Below are 16,142 nucleotides of genomic sequence, written 5' to 3' on the forward strand. Positions count from 1 at the left end.
TCATTTTTAGAGCAATTCACTTTAATGGAAATTTTATTCGTTTATCCCGCATGTTAAAATCAAGGGAACAGCCCCTCTTGCTACCCAAGTGTGCTGTGGTCAAGGTTTTTGGTTTTTTTCGTTCCTGTTCGTCGCTCAAGTGCGTGTGAACGTAAGTGTTCGTGATGAAACCATCTTTTGATCATTCCTCTTCCACAGATCGTAGACTTAGGGGACTCCGAAGTGAAGTTCTAGGTTTAATTAATATGCGACATAATAGATTGCAGACAACAGCAACCATCATATTATTCACTATACATATTTATGTATGCAATTAAATTTACTGATCTAATAAATGTTCTTTTTCCAACATTTTTGTTTACGCTCTCACTGCTAAAATTTCTCTTCATGCTTCATGCAGCTCTGGTGTACAGCGCATCCTAGTGCATTCCGTTTGCGCGACAGTTGTATTGAACTTAGCCCCCATATTCAGACTAATTGTAAAGATGCCCCTTAATTGTAAAGATACCTTTCACTGCCACAGTAGTGGTTTATGTATACAAAATGCCTTCTCACTAATGACATGTGTTTCCTATTTGCCGTAAAGGCACATACACGCAGCTAACACCACACAGAGCCACTGTCTTTATACCGAGTTCTACTCTCTACACCTGACTCTTTGATGTCTTTATATATATACTGTACTACTGACATCAGATGAGATATCATTTGACTGTACTTGTCGGTATACTGGATCTCATAGCATTGCATATACAATGTACATAGCTCTGCCAACCAACAATATTCATTCTCCTAAAAATATCCATGCCTTTATACTAATTTCCACTACTTTAGATGGGAGGAAGGGAGGATAATATTTCGAGGTATTGGTGCTGAGCGTATCCAGCTGTGATGAAACATTGGCCGAGCGGTTCTAGGCGCTACAGTCTGGAAAGGGGCGACCGCTACGGTCGCATGTTCGAATCCTGCCTCGGGCATGGATGTGTGTGATGTCCCTAGGTTAGTTGGGTTTAAGTAGTTCTAAGTTCTAGGGGACTGATGACCTCAGAAGTTAAGTTCCATAGTGCTCAGAGCCATTTTTGTGATGAAACACCGTGGTCACAAAGAGTATAGAGCGAGCCCAAGCCGATCGCTGCAAGTTACGCTAATGGCCTTTTTATACAATGCCTTAATTATTAGCACCGCTGCACTTTTGTCAACTTTTAATCGTTCCCGGACCTCAAGTATGGGCGAAAGTGCAGTATGATTTTAACGAGGGCACAGTAAAGTAGCGTGACCATGGAAGTGCGGTTTTGATTTGGGCATAGTCGAGTTGCTAGACCGAGGATGGGAAGTCAGTTTGAGAGCTTTGGTTCACTTTACTATGGAAAGGTCATTGGGTCATTTAGAACACGTTTTTACAGTTGTTGTGGGTCCCTGGAGGTATCGGTATGTATTGTTCATTTACTGTTAGATACTGAACGGAATTCGCATCATTGGTCAATTCAGAGATACTACATTACCTGTTTATAAGGTTGCTAAAACTTCAATTGATCATAATCCTATCAGTGACTGATAACAACTCGAATACAATTTTATAGTTGTGTTAGGTTCGGCATATGTTCCATGTTTACATCTGTCTTTACATACATGTTCCGCAAATGGGTGGAGGCTGCCCACTACTGTTACTAGTCATTGCATTTTCTTTATGCGAATTTAAGATGGCGGAAGCACAATTGTTCTGCAATCAGCCTCAAATGCCGGTACTCCAAATTCTCTCAATATTGCCCTCGAAAAGAACGTCGCCTTTCCTCTACTGATTGCCATTTGAGTTCCCGAAATATCTCCGTAGTACTTGCATGTTGTTCGAACCTAAGGGTAACAAATCTAGCAGCTCGCCTCTGAATTGCTTCGATGTCTTCCTTTAATCCGTCCTGGTGCGGATCCCAAACACTCGAATAGTGCTCAAGAACAGGTCACACCAGTGTCCTTTGCGCGGTCTCCTTTACAGATAAAACACTTTTTCCTAAAATTCTCCCACTAAACCGAAGCCGACCTCTCGCCTTCCCTGCTACAGTCCTTAAAATTATCATTCAATTTCTTACTGCTTTGCAGCGTAACACCCGGATATGGAATCGACGTTACTGTGTTAAACAGCTCACTGCTAAAGATAAATTCGTTCATTATGGGTTTGTTTTTCCTTCGCATCTGAATTAACATACATTTTTATACATTTATAGCCAACTGCTGTTCATCACACCAACGATAAATTTTGTCTGAGTCATCTTGTATCCTCCTACAGTCACTCAATGACGACATTTTCACATACAACAGAGCTTAATCAGCAAACAGCCCAGATTTCTGCTTACCCTGTCCGCCAGATTATTTATATATACAGAAAATAACAGCCGTCCTTCCACACTTCCCTGATGCCGTGCTCACGGTAACCTTGACTCCGTTGAAATCTCGCCGTCGAGAACGACATATTGGGTTCTGTTACTTCGAGCCAGTCACATTTTTGAGAATCTATTCCGAATGTTTGTACTTCGTCAACAGTCGGCAGTTTGGCACCGTATCAAATGCTTTACGGAAATCTAGGAATACTGAATCTGCCTGTTGCCCTTCATCCATTGCTCGCATGATCTCATTGAGAAAAGGGCAAGATGAGATTCACGAGACCGATGTTTTCTAAAACTATTGGTTTGCGGCTTGAAGCTCTTCTCTCTCAAGGAAATTTGTTAAATTCCAAATGAGAATATATTTAAGGATTCTGCAGCAAAACGATGTTAGAGATGCGGTCTGTGATTTTTCGGATCCATTCTTTTACACTTCTTATACACTCCTGGAAATGGAAAAAAGAACACATGACACCGGTGTGTCAGACCCACCATACCTGCTCCGGACACTGCGAGAGGGCTGTACAAGCAATGATCACACGCACGGCACAGCGGACACACCAGGAACCGCGGCGTTGGCCGTCGAATGGCGCTAGCTGCGCAGCATTTGTGCACCGCCGCCGTCAGTCTTTAACACTGGTAGCATGCCGCGACAGCGTGGACGTGAACCGTATGTGCAGTTGACGGACTTTGAGCGAGGGCGTATAGTGGGCATGCGGGAGGCCGGGTGGACGTACCGCCGAATTGCTCAACACGTGGAGAGTGAGGTCTCCACAGTACATCGATGTTGTCGCCAGTGGTCGGCGGAAGGTGCACGTGCCCGTCGACCTGGGACCGGACCGCAGCGACGCACGGACGCACGCCAAGACCGTAGGATCCTACGCAGTGCCGTAGGGGACCGCACCGCCACTTCCCAGCAAATTAGGGACACTGTTGCTCCTGGGGTATCGGCGAGGACCATTCGCAACCGTCTCCATGAAGCTGGGCTACGGTCCCGCACACCGTCAGGCCGTCTTCCGCTCACGCCCCAACATCGTGCAGCCCGCCTCCAGTGGTGTCGCGACAGGCGTGAACGGAGGGACGAATGGAGACGTGTCGTCTTCAGCGATGAGACTCGCTTCTGCCTTGGTGCCAGTGATGGTCGTATGCGTGTTTGGCGCCGTGCAGGTGAGCGCCACAATCAGGACTGCATACGACCGAGGCAGACAGGGCCAAAACCCGGCATCATGGTGTGGGGAGCGATCTCCTACACTGGCCGTACACCTCTGGTGATCGTCGAGGGGACACTGAATAGAGCACGGTACATCCAAACCGTCATCGAACCCATCGTTCTACCATTCCTAGACCGGCAAGGGAACTTGCTGTTCCAACAGGACAATGCACGTCCGCAAGTATCCTGTGCCACCCAACGTGCTCTAGAAGGTGTAATTCAACTACCCTGGCCAGCAAGATCTCCTGATCTGTCCTCCATTGAGCATGTTTGGGACTGGATGAAGCGTCGTCTCACGCGGTCTGCACGTCCAGCACGAACGCTGGTCCAACTAAGGTGCCAGGTGGAAATGGCATGGCAAGCCGTTCCACAGGACTACATCCAGCATCTCTACGATCGTCTCCATGGGAGAATAGCAGCCTGCATTGCTGCGAAAGGTGGATATACACTGTACTAGTGCCGACATTGTGCATGCTCTGTTGCCTGTGTCTATGTGCCTGTGGTTCTGTCAGTGTGATCATGTGATGTATCTGACCCCAGGAATGTGTCAATAAAGTTTCCCCTTCCTGGGACAATGAATTCACGGTGTTCTTATTTCAATTTCCAGGAGTGTATATGTGTAAGAGTCACCTGCGCTTTTTTTCCAGTCGCTTGGGACTTTGCGCTGGACGAGAGATTTGAGATAAACAAAACTCTAGAGTTGTTTGTAAATGTATTTGAAATGAACTCAACAGATTTAATTCATAGAATTGCAGTTTACTGTCTGGTATTAAAGAAGCATTAGTGGGGTAGCGTTCAGTGATATTCGTAGCTTAATGGGAAGATGAATCGAGTATCCAACCACTTGAATAACAAATACTGTGATTTAACGTTAGTTAACCACCAATGCCTGAAATGGTACAGATTTGATTGAACGGAAAATGGTTAGGGATCAAGTGGCAGGAGCACTAATTATTATCATTACTATTATTATTATTATTTTGTGGGAAAGGCTGAAATAGGTTTCATGACACTCGACCTCGATTTCAGGAAATTCTACCTGATGTTATTTGGAAATAAAACCAACCATCGTTACAGCGTTAAAAAGAAATTCTGACCATGTCATTCCGTATTTAGTGGATACAGTAATAAAACCTTAAGGCAGTTAAGAGAAAGATAAAAAGCAAAAATAATAAAACAATTTAAAGATGTGATATTTGTCTAAAGATCAAACCTCGAAGATAAAGAACTTTTCTTCTTACAAAATGCTGAGCCTTGTTTCTGCAGCCACAGCCTCCTCTCTTCTGTAGTCTCTTCATCTATACGTATGAAGAATATCTCATCTTAACGGTGTATTTTTTTAGGTAGGATGTTCTTGGTCGTCCCCACGTTTGCTTTCCTTCAATCTTCCCTTATAAAGTGTTTTATAACAGGGTATCATGTCTGAATGAGTGTCCAACAAGTTTTGCTTATGTCGTCCTATAACTTTTCAGCCGCTCTTTCTTCTCTCTTATTTCCTGCACAACCATCTCATTCGTTTATCTGTCAGCCCGACTAGTTCTTGTTTCACCTCTAGAACCACATATCCGCAGCGTCGAGGTGAGCTTTCTCCTGCTTTGCTACGTCCAAGTTTCACATCTGTGCGTCAGGACACTCCAAACAAAGACCTTCACAAATGTTTTTTTAGTGTTCAACCTGAAGCACTTGACGGTTCTTATTTTGGAAAGCACTCTTGGCCGTGCTGTTCTTCTCTTGATTTCCTTGAGACACTGTTGTTTCCCTCCACAATGCTACTGACATAGTTAAATTCGGTTACTTTCTCGAGACGCTCACTACCTATTTTTATGTCAGTCCTACTTCCTCTACGTTATTTGTCTATAACCATGACTTCTGTCTTGTTGGTATTTATGTTTAATTTCGTTATCTCTTAATGTAAGACCTTATCATTTCATTTAGTTCTTTCTCTGAGACTGGCATTATTACAATGTCATCGGCAAATCTGATACGGTGAATGTGTAGCCCATTAACTTTGCTTCTAGTCATCTTCCCTTTCATCATTGTTATTGCCTCTTAAGTTAATATATTAAATAAGTAAGGTGATAGAGGGCAGTCCTATCTCACTTCCCATCTGAATTTGCTTCTTTCTTGCAACCATTAATATACAATTGAGTACTTTGACATTTTTATTTTTGTATGTACTCGAAGTTAATCACCTGATTATTCCGCTTAATGCTTCTTTGCACATTGCTTTATATAATAGCTTCCAATCGACCATATCACACGCTTGATCTTGGTCAATAAATTCTATATATGTTTTTCTATTCCCTTGTAATCTTGTTTCTAAAATGTAATGTACCGTCAAAATTGACTCTGCCGTTCCTTTCTCTGTTCTAAAGTCAAATTAATCATTAGTTGAGTTACACTCTGTTTTGTTTTTAACCCTCTCTTTAACTGCTGACAGTAACATTGTTGACGCATGTCCTTCGAATTTTCTCCCTTGGTTAATGCACCAGTTCTACTTTTTGTGAAGTCAGATGGTACGATACCGTTTTCATAACAATTAGACGCCAAGGTAAATAATTTACTTTTGATGCTGCTACTACTGTTCAGCAGGAGCTCTGCAGCGATGTCATCTTTACCCATTGCTTTATTAGATTTTAACCCAGTTAGTACAATGAAGATGTCTTCTTTTGTTATCGGTAGTCTCTTTTTACTTTCATTATTTAGACTTTAGTCTTTAACGTGCTTATCTAAATTTCGAGTTTCAGCGCCGCTGTACAGTTTTTCAACATACTCTCTCCATCTGTCATTTACATCTTCTATGTCAGGTAGCAATTCCCCATTTTTATCTCTCACTATATTACTCTCGGTTCTCCTTCTGTTTAGCGACATCTTAATCTTTGAGAAATCTTCATCCTATTTTCCATATTTAAAAATCATTTCTTTTTCTTTACTAAATTTTACCAGATAGTTTTCTTCGTCTAAACGGCACATTGTAGGTGTCTTGTTTTTTTATTGCTTTATGCTGATCAGGACGTTCTTCTTTTAGTCTGTTCCTTTTGTCAATAAGTTCTCATATTTCATGGTTCATCCAAGGATTCCTAAGCTTTACCTTCCTTTTGCCTAATACTTCTCTAGCAGCATTTGTTATATCTGACTTGATAACATCCCAGCTGCTTTCTTTCCTGTCTGCCGGTCGGAGTGGCTGAGCGGTTCTAGGCGCTACAGTCTGGAACCGAGCGACTGCTACGATCGCAGGTTAGAATCCTGCCTCGGGCGTGGATGTGTTCAAATGGTTCTGAGCACCATGGGACTTAACTTCTGCGGTCATCAGTCCCCTACAACTGAGAACTACTTAAACCTAACTAACCTAAGGACATCACACTCATCCATGTCCGAGGCAGGATTCGAACCTGCGACCGTAGCGGTCGCGCGGTTCCAGACTGTAGTGCCTAGAACCACTCGGCCATCCCGGCCGGCAGGGCATGGATGTGTGTGATGTCCTTAGGTTAGTTAGGTTTAACTAGTTCTAAGTTCTAGGGGACTGATGACCTCAGAAGTTCAGTCCCATAGTACTCAGAGCCATTTTTTTTCTTTCGTGTCTGATTCCATTGTTGCGTGGTTGAATTCATGTAGATTCTTCAGTTCCTATAGTGCTCATTACTTTCAATATTTCAGCTAGTGTTTCTTAAATCTAGTACTGCACTTTGCCACAACAAGTGTAGGTCAGCACCTGGGTAACTATGGCTAGATTTTACTTGTTTCCCGTGCCTTTGCTTTACTATTATATTACGTTGATGTGTGGGTTCGTAGTGTTTTTGTTTCACATACTGGTAATCCGGTTGCTATGGGTTTATGTATCGATTATCGCCATTTTATTTGTAGTTTGCTGTTTCTACCCCGGTGTCTAAAATTAAAGCAACAATCCGTCCTCTGCCTAATTTACAATATAATCATACAAATTGTCAACAGATGTCCGTACGATCGTGGTATTCTGGTCAACGGACAACCACGCTAATGATGACGTCAGGTCACCTATCATACAGGATAGTGTTTGCCGGGTAGTCCCACATCCACAATCTTCGTGTACACAGTTACAGACGGTGCAGTATGGCACAGAGAAGATGGCTACCAGGCTCTCTGAGGTGGAGGCCATTGGAAGGATGAAGGCAAGTCAGTGCGAACTGATGTGTCTCCATGGCTTAATGTGAATCGTTCAGATTATAAGAGACCAAAACTGTATCCCGAAGACCAGAGCGGAGTCGAACACGTGTAACATTAGAAAAACAGAACCGTTATTGGGCTGTAAGGGCACGACAGTCCCGCCTTAGTACTGTACTTGACCTTGCAGCATCCACTGGACTCTTCGGCAGAGCGGCCTTTATTGTCAGAGACCTGCTCTGCGTGTACCTATGACGCGTCTACGTAGGAGGGAACGTCTAGAGTGGAGCCATCAACATGCCACCTGGATAATCGAACAGTGGACTAATGCTCTTTTCGCACATGAGTCTCTATTTACTTTGGAGAGTGATTCTCGATGGATTCGTATCTGGAGGGAACATGGAACACGATTCGGGACCAAAACATTGTGGAGAGAGACCGATATCGAGGATTATCGCTAAAGGTATGGGCAGAGATTATGTTGACTATTCAAACACCTCTTCATGAAACTGTACCGTTAAACAGGCAAGGCTTAACTTCTGTCAGGTAACGTGACGGGATCTTGGAGCCTCGTGTGCGGTTGTTGCGAGGAACTGTGGCCCAGACTTCGCATTGCTGGCCGATAATGCTCCACCTCATAGTTTTCTTGGAAACGGAAGATATTGCGCCCATGACGTGGCCTTCTCGCTCTCCCGTTTTGAATTCTATAGAGCACGTCTGTGATGCACTAGGGACACGGGTTGCATCGAGGCACCATCCGCCAACCACTATTCAAGACTGGAGAGCAGCGTTGCAGGAAGAATGGGCGTTATAGCCTCAACATGAGACTGATGACATCATTCACAGCGAGTACCGTCGTTAGTCAGGGCTGTGTTACTGCCAGAGGTGGTCACACCTCATATTGAGCGCATTATCAGAATGTGTGTGTAAATTCGTTCAGTTGGGAAAAAAATATAGAACATTTTTGTCTACCGTTACGCATGTTGCAGTTGTCTACGTTCTATATTCTTTATATTGTTTCTACTTTGCTATCACCTAATTAAACTGTTTTGTGTCAAAATAAACGGAGCCTTGTAAAATTTCTGTTTGCGCTTTAATTTTGGGCACCAGTGTATAGTGCGAAAAGTGGCAATTGACCCTGAATAAAGAAAAGTTCCAAGTTATTCATATGAGTACTAAAAGAAATCAGCTAAATTTCGATTACGCGATAGTCACACAAAACTGAGGGCTGTAAATTCAACTAAATACTTAGGGATTACAATTACAAATACCCTAAATTGAAACGATCACATAGATAATGTTGGGGGTAGAGGCAACCAAAGACTGCGATTCATTGGCAGAACACTTTCTAAGCCGCAGCTCTACTAAAGAGACTGCTTACATCAACCTTGTCCGCCCTTTTCGGGAGTAATGCTGTGCGGCGCGCGATCCGCATCAGATGGGACTGACGGATGACATCGAAAAAGTAAAAAGAAGGGCACCTCGTTTTGTATTAGCGTGAAGTAGGGGAGATACCGCCACAGACATGATACGTGAACAGAAGTTGCAATCATTAAAACAAAGGCGTTTTTCGTTGCGACGGGATCTTCTCATGAAATTTCAATCACCAGTTTTCTCCTCCGATTGCGAAAACATTCTGTTGGCAGCTCCCACTACAAAGATCTGCTCGCATTCACAAAAGATAATCTTATGATCTGGTGGAACAGCGATGGTGCAGTGTATTACGAATTGCCTTCCCAGTGTGTAACCATCACTGCTGAGATTTACTGTCAGCGTCTGAGACGCCTTGCAAACGCAGTCCAATAACATCAGGACGACTGAGTGAAGCGATGTTCTCCACGAAAAAGGACGTCCACATTCTGCAGGACTGGAAAAAAAGCAGGAGTTGGATTCCACACCCACCTTATGCACCTGATCTTGCACCCTCCGATTTTCACCTTTTCCGCTCTCCATCGAGCAAGCTTCAAGGCTCTTCCTTTCCGGATGAAAATGCGCTCCGAAAATGGCTCGACGAATTCTTCGCCTCGAAACCAAATGAGTTCTACAATCGCAGAATCAAATAGCTACCCCAGCATTGGAAGGCTGTTGAAAATAATGAAGGAGAATACCTTATTGATGAATAACGTCTCAGTTATGCGCATCTGTTGTGTTTATTAAATTTATGGAAGAACACTATAAACTTATTATGCACCAACCCAATATAGTCAATAATGTATCTCTCACTATCATCAGGTATCTTCCACTTACATATTTTTAGATTCCACAAGAACAGATGTAGTAGTTGTTTAGGTTGTATGTAAATTCAATGCGCGATTTTTACGTGTCTACCAGTTAGGTGTGTTTTGCTTCATTCAAAAAACTGAAAGAATATAAGTAAACCAACGGTGAGGTCGATCAGTTTGCATGTAGACATTCTGAACTAGCAACACGATATAAATACCGAGCGGTATGCCATGTTGTCGTCGCTCTCTTGGAGATTGCTTATACACACACACTGAGGTGTCAAAAGTCATGGGACGCCTCCAAATATCGTATCGGACCCTGCTTTTGCCCAGCGCAGTGCAGCGTCTCGACGTGGCATGGACTCTACAAGTCGATGGAAGTCCGCTGCATAAATATTGAGCCATGCTGTCTCTGTAGCCGAATTGTCCAGAACGTTTGCAAACCAACTGCGAACAATTGTGGCTCTGTGACATAGTACATTGTCATCCATACAAACTGCATCTTTATTTGACAACGTATCGTCCGTGAATGGCTGCAAATGGTCTCCAAGTAGCCGAACATTGAGAGGACCCAGTAAATTCCTAGTGCAGACCGTTATGGAGCCACCACCAGCTTACACAATGCTTTGTTGGCTTCTTGGGTCTACGACTTAGCGATATCTAAGCCTGACCGGAACCCTGCCATCAGCTCTTACCAACTGCAACTGGGACTCACATAACCAGACCACAGTTTTCAAGTCGTCTAGGGTCCAACTGAAATGGTCAAGAGCCTAGAGGAGGCGCTGCAGGTGATGTCGTGGCGTTTCCAAAGGTACTCGCGTCGGTCGTTTGTTGCCATAGCCCATTAACGCCAAATTTCGTCACACTGTCCTAACGGATATGTTCGTCGTGCATCCCAAATTGATTTATGCAGTTACTTCATACAGTGTGACTTCTCTGTTAGCTCTGACAACTCTACACAAGCGCCGCTGCTCTCAGTTGTTAAGTGAAGGCTGTCGATCATTGCATTATTCATATTCTCGGCAAATTGTGGATCTCGGAATATTGAATTACCTGCGACGCTAGTGTCGTTCCTAGTCCAGGGAAAGGGTAATTTTACCAAAATTCAATGAAGGCGCGGTTGGGCGATGAAATCTGAGGCCACTGGCAGAGTGTGGTAGTAGTCGACAGCCAGCGGACCAGGAAAGGTAAACATGGCAGTCACGAGCACAGAGCTGCGACGGCGGTATTCCACGCACGATTTGTTTTGAGTGGAGCAACAACGGGGCAGGAAACTGTAGCGTTGCTTTAAGTTATTGCGATGTATGAGGCGGGGCACTAGGCCAGAGCCAAGAGTGACGATTTGTGAGTGGCTAACATGTGGGATTTTATCCCTGCCATAGTCTCTGCCTCTCTCTGACACTAAACCAGAAGCAAGGGAAAAACTGATATAAATAGACAGACAATTTTAGCTTGGGATAGAGTGTGCTGGGTCAGTCAAGCGTCGGGATGGACCTGTGCTGGTCTACATTTACAGGGGCCAGTCTGGCAGCAATGTTATAAGTATTCTGCATAAACTTGTACTTTGTTTCTATGTACTTGTTCGGACGATATTCCGCCACCAGGGACACTATACAAGGGCAGGACAGACCGGCAGCCTGGAACTTGGGGATCGCAAGGTCTGCCTGAAGGAGGGCAGTGACAGCGGTCTGAAGTGGGTCCAGGAGGGGCTCGGTTCCACTCAAGTCTACTGGCCACGTTCGCTTCCCACTGGCGTACCGGGGTCCAGGTGAGGCGTACGCTGCGGGGGGGTGGCGCAGCGCTGCGACAGCACCTGAGACGGTGGCCGGTGTTTCCATCCAGCAAGCACCACTAGCAGCAAGTTGCGCCACAGGAGTCCAGTAGGGCACGAGTTCGAGTCCGATCCTGTCCTGGGAGTAGTGGCGGCTCGCGGGTTACGGGTCACCAGTACACCCACCTTCATCCCATGGTCGCACAGAGCAGACCAAACAGGGTGGAGGGCGGCGAGGTCCAGGGGCTGCAGCAGGCTCCAGAACCGTGGGCAGTGGAGCGGCGCAAGTCGCAACGTCCCAGTGGACGGTGACCGGGAGTGCGCGGCCGACTTCCATCGTCGGGCGAACTTGATGACGGCAGCAGCGGAGTCGGCATACCAGGAGTTTACTGAGCTGGCTGGACTCACGGGAAGTATGCGGCCGTACTGTAAATTATCGGAATAAACAAATGTCACTATGCACTGCCCCTTGACGCTTTTGAACTTGCTCGGCCTCCTGACAAAATACAGCGCGGTGGGGCCTGGCTTCAGCTCGGCCTTCTGGAGTCTCGGGTTCGACACACCGACCACGCAACATCCCTAACGATTTCCAAAAGGGACTGTCCCATGCGTCTTGCTCCAACTACCATTCCGTGTTCAGAGTCCGTCCTGCGGTCATAATCTCGTCGAAAACCTTTCAGCCAGACGGAGTGGCCGAGCGGTTCTAGGCGCTTCAGTCTGGAGCCGCGAGACCGCTATGGTCGCAGGTTCGAATCCTGCCTCGGGCGTGGATGTTTGTGATGTCCTTATGTTAGTTAGGTTTAAGTAGTTCTAGGGGACTGATGACCACAGAAGTCCCATAGTGCTCAGAGGCATTTGAACCATTTTTTAAACCTTTCACGTGATCTGCCTTAGTACAAATGATAGCTCCACCAATACTATCCAATGACTTTTGTCGCCCCAGTGTCGTACATCGGATACTTATGTGCTGTTTCATGGGTTATATTATCAATCTGCAGCAGGGCAAACCGATGACATAATACAACCTGCAGCACCTACCGTGTTGCGCTATATCTTTCAACATTTGGGTCTACTCAATATTCTCTTCAATGCTACATACAGAGCACAAAGCAAATGGAAAATGTATCACCATGAAGCACGCACGATACTTATCAAACTTTCTGGAGATTATTAGCAGATAACAGACACTGAATGATTAAATCTTCATTCCATTCCGTCATCAACAACAGCTTCAGCCGTGACTCCCGCAGACACAAATACACCCATGATATCATTGTGAATTATAAGTAATTAGCCTCAGAATGTCATTTTCAGGAATTTAGTTCTATGCTGAAACACAGTTTGCCAGTTCACGCAAATTTCTCTCTGGAGGCTGGTACAAAGGTATACATCTCACCTTACGACTGACATGAACTATGGGTGAAAAATCAGGGGACTGAGCAGGCCAGTCAAAGATATGTACATTCTCCTAGGTGTGAACTGGTGTGAGCTTCTTTGTAGGGTATTGAATATCTTGCTGGAGGATGCCAATATGTATCATGGCCACGAAGTGTATGACAACAGATCGTAGCATATTTCCTACATACTTTGAGCACTCATCTTCACTTCAACAAATACCAGGTCAGTGACAATGTGATACCCACCAACTCTGAAGAACATGAATGTGAAAACCATATGAGAAATGTGGCTTTCTGCGACCTTTCAGCACAATTGCGTCGATCTGGCCACCGAAAATAGAAGAGAAATCCAGGGGAACTTTGTGAGCAATGATGAGGGCTTCATACTACTGCAACCACTCAAGCGATTTCTCTTCCTTTTCTTTAAACTTGCGAAAAGGTATACCACAGTCGTTCCATGTTGGTCAGTACGGCGGGCTGCGTTTGTCACTTGCTTGTCCGGGAACTAATACACTGTGTTTAGAAGGATAGCAGTCCGCTGCATCTGAAACTGAAACATCTGTGTTAGCTGCGTTGCATCTATCACTTGCAGATGACACGCTTGAGCAACGGGTGGGAGAGGTTGATTGCTCATTCTGGAATAGGCAAAAGCAATAAACAGACGATGCAAGCAATAAAAATAAGCACACAAGCAAAGAAAATTTCTTCAACGACTCCCTGAAAACCGGAATAGAAAAAAACTCTATAAGAGACACTGCGAAGATATGTAAAAACATTACTGAAAAAAAAGACAAGGTAGAATTAAGGCGCCAGCAATAGACCAATGCTCATGACAAAACAAAACATAGACAATCTGTGGCAGCTGGTGGTTCCCGGTTCGAAACGTGAACAGGGTGTCGCTATGTTATTGCTCCTATAACGTAGACACCATGTTTTCGGACATCTTGTAGCCTTGTTGTTATGTCAAGGTAATACTGGATACTCGGTTTTGCCAGACAAACAATCAAACAACTGGTATTAATGAGTTTTAATATAACAAGTTTATATGCCAACTAGCTCTGCAGATGATGAAGAAATTGATCAAATCTACGATGAGATAAAAGAAATTATTCAGGTAGTGCAGGGAGACGAAAATTTAATAGTTCTGGGTGATTTGAATACGACAGTAGGAAAAGGAAGAGAAGGAAACGTAGTAGGTGAATATGGATTGGGTCTAAGAAATGAAAGAGAAAGCCGCCTGGTAGAATTTGGCACAGAGCATAACTTAATCATAGCTAACACTTGGTTCAAGAATTATGAAAGAAGATTGTATACATGGAAGAAGCCTGGAGATACTAGAAGGAATCAGATAGATTATATCATGGTAAGACAGAGATTTAGGAACCAGGTTTTAAATTGTAAGACATTTCCAGGGGGAGATGTGGACTCTGACCGCAATCTATTGGTTATGAACTGTAGATTAAAACTGAAGAAACTGAAAAAAGGTGGGAATTTAAGGACATGGAACCTTGATAAACTGAAAGAACCAGAAGTTGTACAGAGTTTCAGGGAGAGCATAAGGGAACAATTGTCAGGAATGGGGGAAAGAAATACAGTAGAAGAAGAATGGGTAGCTTTGAGGGATGAAATAGTCAACGCAGCAGAGGATCAATTAGGTAAAAACACGAGGGCTAGTAGAAATCCTTGGGTAACAGAAGAGATACTGAATTTAATTGATGAAAGGAGAAAATACAAAAATGCAGTAAGTGAAGCAGGCAAAAAGGAATACAAACGTCTAAAAATGAGATCGAACGGAAGTGCAAAATGGCTAAGTAGGGATGGCTAGAGGACAAATGTAAGGATGTAGAGGCTTATCTCACGAGGGGTAAGATAGATACTGCCTACAGGAAAATTAAAGAGACCATTGGAGAACTACTTGAATGAATATCAAGAGCTCAGATGGAAACCCAGTTCTAAGGAAAGAAGGGAAAGCAGAAAGGTGGAAGGAGTATATAGAGGGCCTATACAGGGGCGATGTTCTTGAGGACAATATTATGGAAATGGAAAAGGATGTAGATGAAGATGAATTGGGAGATTTGATACTACGTGAAGAGTTTTACAGAGAACTGAAAGACCTGAGTCGAAACAAGGCCCTGGGAGTAGACAACATTCCTTTCGAACTACTGACAGCCTTGGGAGAGCCAGTCCTGACAAAACTCTACCATCTGGTGAGCAAAATGTATGAGACAGGCGAAATTCCCTCAGACTTCAAGAAGAGTATAATAATTCCAATCCCAAAGAAAGCAGGTGTAGACAGATGTGAAAATTAACGAACTATCAGTTTAATAAGTCACGGCTGCGAAATACTAATTCGAATTCTTTACAGACGAATGTAAAAACTGGTAGAAGCCGACCTCGGGGAAGATCAGTTGGGATTCCGTAGAAATGTTAGAACACGTGAGGCAATACTGACCCCACGTCTTATCTTAGAAAATAGATTAAGGAAAGGCAAAACTACGTTTCTAGCATTTGTAGACATAGAGAAATCTTTTGACAATATTGACTGGAATACTCTCTTCCAAATTCTGGAGGTGGCAGGGGTATTATACAGAGAGCGAAAGGCTATTTACAATTTGTACAGAAACCAGAGGGCCGTTATAAGAGTGGAGGGACACGAAAGAGAAGCAGCGATTGGGAAGGGAGTGAGACAGGGTTGTAGCCTCTCCCCGATGCTATTCAATCTGTATATTGAGCAAGTAGTAATGGAAACGAACGAAAAGTTCGGAGTAGGTATTAAAATCCATGGAGAAGAAATAAAAACTTTGAGGTTCGCCGATGACAATGTAATTCTGTCAGAGACAGCAAAGGACTGGGAAGAGCACTTGAACGCAATGGACAGTGTCTTGAAAGGAGGGTATAAGATAAACATCAACAAAAGCAAACAAGGATAATGGAATGTAGTCGAATTAAGTCGGGTGATGCTGAGGGAATTAGATTAGGAAATGAGACACTTAAAGTAGTAAAGGAGGTTTTCTATTTGGGGAGCAA

Source organism: Schistocerca gregaria, chromosome 4, assembly GCF_023897955.1.
Source record: "Schistocerca gregaria isolate iqSchGreg1 chromosome 4, iqSchGreg1.2, whole genome shotgun sequence".
NCBI lineage: Eukaryota > Metazoa > Arthropoda > Insecta > Orthoptera > Acrididae > Schistocerca > Schistocerca gregaria.